Below are 3999 nucleotides of genomic sequence, written 5' to 3' on the forward strand. Positions count from 1 at the left end.
CTAACTTATCTATGGTTTATAAACTATTTTACTAGCCATAGATTCATCAAAATAAGTAAACAACACATGAAAAACAGAATCTGTCAAAAACAGAACAGTCTGTAGTAATATGGATCAAACGTATACTTATGAACTCATAAAATTCTCAAATAAATTTCTGGAACTGAGGAATTTATCTATTAATCATCTTCAAAAATAATTAACTAAATATCACTCTCCAAATAAAAATGGCAGCAATTCTCGTGAGCGCTAAAGTTTCTGTCTTTTACAGCATGATCAACAAGACTTTCCCCAAGTCTTCCCAAAGGTTCTACTTGGCACAAACACTAATTAAAAGAATAAAACCACATATAAACAGAGGCTAGATGAATTATTTATTACTAAACAGGAGCAAAAAGCAAAGAACAAAAATAAAGTTGGGTTGCCTCCCAACAGGCGCTATCGTTTAATGCCCCAAGCTAGGCATGATAATGACAATGATGCTCACATAAAAGATAAGAATTGAAATATAAAGAGAGAATCATGAATAATATGACTAGCACATTTAAGCCTAACCCACTTCCTATGCATAGGGATTTTGTGAGAAAATAACTTTTGGGAACAATAATCAACTTGCATAGGAAGGCAAAACAAGCATAACTTCAAGATTTTAAGCACATATAGAGGAAACTTGATATTATTGCAATTCCTACAAGCATATGTTCCTCCCTCATAATAATTTTCAGTAGCATCATGAATGAATTCAACAATATAACTATCACCTAAATCATTATTTTCATGATCTACAAGCATAGAATTTTTATTACTCTCCACATAAGCAAATTTCTTCTCATGAATAGTAGTGGGAGCAAACTCAACAAAATAACTATCATGTGAGGCAAAATCCAATTGAAAGTTAAAATCATGATGACAAGTTTCATGGATATCATTATTCTTTATAGCATATGTGTCATCACAATAATCATCATAGATAGGAGGCATGCTTTCATCATAATAAATTTGCTCATCAAAACTTGGGGTACAAAAAATATCATCTTCATCAAACATAGATTCCCCAAGCTTGTGGCTTTGCATATCATTAGCATCATGGATATTCAAGGAATTCATACTAACAACATTGCAATCATGCTCATCATTCAAATATTTAGTGCCAAACATTTTATAGATTTCTTCTTCTAGCACTTGAGCACAATTATCCTTTCCATCATACTCACGAAAGATATTAAAAAGGTGAAGCATATGAGACAAACTCAATTCCATTTTTTATAGTTTTCTTTTATAAACTAAACTAGTGATAAAATAAGAAACTAAAAGACTAGATTGCAAGATCTAAAGATATACCTTCAAGCACTCACCTCCCCGACAACGGCGCCAGAAAAGAGCTTAGTTGACGGGGTGTGTTAGTGCCGCTTTCCTTGCCTCCCCGGCAACGACGCCAGAAAAGAGCTTGATGTCTACTACACAACCTTCTTCTTGTAGACGTTGTTGGGCCTCCAAGTGCAGAGGTTTGTAGGACAGTAGCAAATTTCCCTCAAGTGGATGACCTAAGGTTTATCAATCTGTAGGAGGCGTAGGATAAAGATGGTCTCTCTCAAGAAACCCTGCAACCAAATAACAAAGAGTCTCTTGTGTCCCCAACACACCCAATACAATGGTAAATTGTATAGGTGCACTAGTTCGGTGAAGAGATGGTGATACAAGTGGTATATGGATAGTAGATAATAGTTTTTGTAATCCGAAAATATAAAAACAGCAAGGTAGCGAATGATAAAAGTGAGCGTAAATGGTATTGCAATGATAGGAAACAAGGCCTAGGGTTCATACTTTCGCTAGTGTAAGTTCCCTCAACAATACTAACATAATTGGATCACATAACTATCCCTCAACATGCAACAAAGAGTCACTCCAAAGTCACTAATAGCGGAGAACGAACGAAGAGATTATGGTAGGGTACGAAACCACCTCAAAGTTATTCTTTCCAATCAATCCGTTGGGCTATTCCTATAAGTGTCACAAACAGCCCTAGAGTTCATACTAGAATAACACCTTAAGACACAAATCAACCAAAACCCTAATGTCACATAGATACTCCAATGTCACCTCAAGTATCCGTGGGTATGATTATACGATATGCATCACACAATCTCAGATTCATCTATTCAAACCAACACAAAGTACTTCAAAGAGTGCCCCGAAGATTCTACCGGAGAATCACGATGAAAACGTGTGCCAACCCCTATGCATAGGTTCATGGGCGGAACCTGCAAGTTGATCACCAAAACATACATCAAGTGAATCACGTGATATCCCATTGTCACCACAGAGACGCACGGCAAAACATACATCAAGTGTTCTCAAATCTTTAAAGACTCAATCCGATAAGATAACTTCAAAGGGAAAACTCAATCCATTACAAGAGAGTAGAGGGGGAAGAAACATCATAAGATCCAACTATAATAGCAAAGCTCGTGATACATCAAGATCGTATCACCTCAAGAACACGATAGAGAGAGAGATCAAACACATAGCTACTGGTACATACCCTCAGCCCCGAGGGAGAACTACTCCCTCCTCATCATGGAGAGCACCGGGATGATGAAGATGGCCACCGGAGAGGGATTCCCCCCTCCGGCAGGGTGCCGGAACGGGTCTAGATTGGCTTTCGGTGGCTACGGAGGCTTCTGGCGGCGGAACTCCTGATCTATTGTGTGTTCTGGAAGTTTTAGGGTACAACGATATATATGGGTGCAGGAAGTACGTCGGAGGAGCCACGGGGGGCCCACGAGGCAGGGGGCGCGCCCTAGGGGGGGCGCCCCCCACCCTCGTGAGCACCTCCCGTATCTCCTGACGTGGAGTCTATCCGGTGGCTTTCATTCCAAAAATAACTTCTCCAGTTGATTTCATTCCGTTTCGACTCCGTTTGATATTCCTTTTCTTCGAAACACTGAAATAGGCATAAAACAACAAATCTGGGTTGGGCCTCCGGTTAATAGGTTAGTCCCAAAAATAATATAAAAGTGGAAATAAAGCCCAATATTGCCCAAAACAGTAGATAATAAGCATGGAGCAATCAAAAATTATAGATACATTGGAGACGTATCAAAGGGTCATCTTTATTTAACCCCCCCGGGGCCAGCGCTTCTCTAAGTGTTGGTCCAATTGAGCGATGTCCGGGGCTACCAGGGGCAACTCTGGGCTGGCCTACCCGACGTCTAGCTCATCCGGTGTACCCTAAGAACGAGATATGTGCAGCTCCTATCGGGATTTGTCGGCACATCTGGGTGGCTTTGCTGGTCTTGTTTTACCATTGTCGAAATGTCTTGTAACCGGGATTCCGAGCCTGATCGGGTCTTCCTGGGAGAAGGAATATCCTTCGTTGACCGTGAGAGCTTGTGATGGGCTAAGTTGGGACCCCCCTGCAGGGATTTGAACTTTCGAAAGCCGTGCCCGCGGTTATGGGCAGATGGGAATTTGTTAATGTCCAGTTGTAGAAAACCTGAACTTATCCTAAGTAAAATGCATCAACCGCGTGTGTAGCCATGATGGTCTCTTTCCGGTGGTGTCCGGGAAGTGAACACGGTGTTGGAGTTATGCTTGACATAAGTAGTCTTCGATCACTTCTTGATCATAGTTTCTCGACCGTGCCTTGCCTTCTCTTCTCGCTCTCATTTGCGTATGTTAGCCACCATATATGCTAGTGCTTGCTTTAGCTCCACCTCATACCTTTTACCCTTCCTATATGCTTAAATAGTCTTGATCGCGAGGGTGTGAGATTGCTGAGTCCCCGTGACTCACAGATTACTTCCAAAACCAGCTTGTAGGTGCCGATGATATCATGCAGGTGATGCAACCAAGCTCAAGGAGGAGCTCGATGAAGTTCGTGTTCGTTATGTTGTTTCGCTTTCCAGTTGATCAGTAGTGGAGCCCAGTTGGGGCGATCGGGGATCTGTAGCATTAGGGGCAGTCTTCTTTTATTTTGGTTCCGTAGTCGGTGAAGGA

This window comes from Triticum urartu, chromosome 2A (assembly GCF_056163025.1).
Source record: "Triticum urartu cultivar PI428250 chromosome 2A, HENAU_Tu73, whole genome shotgun sequence".
NCBI lineage: Eukaryota > Viridiplantae > Streptophyta > Magnoliopsida > Poales > Poaceae > Triticum > Triticum urartu.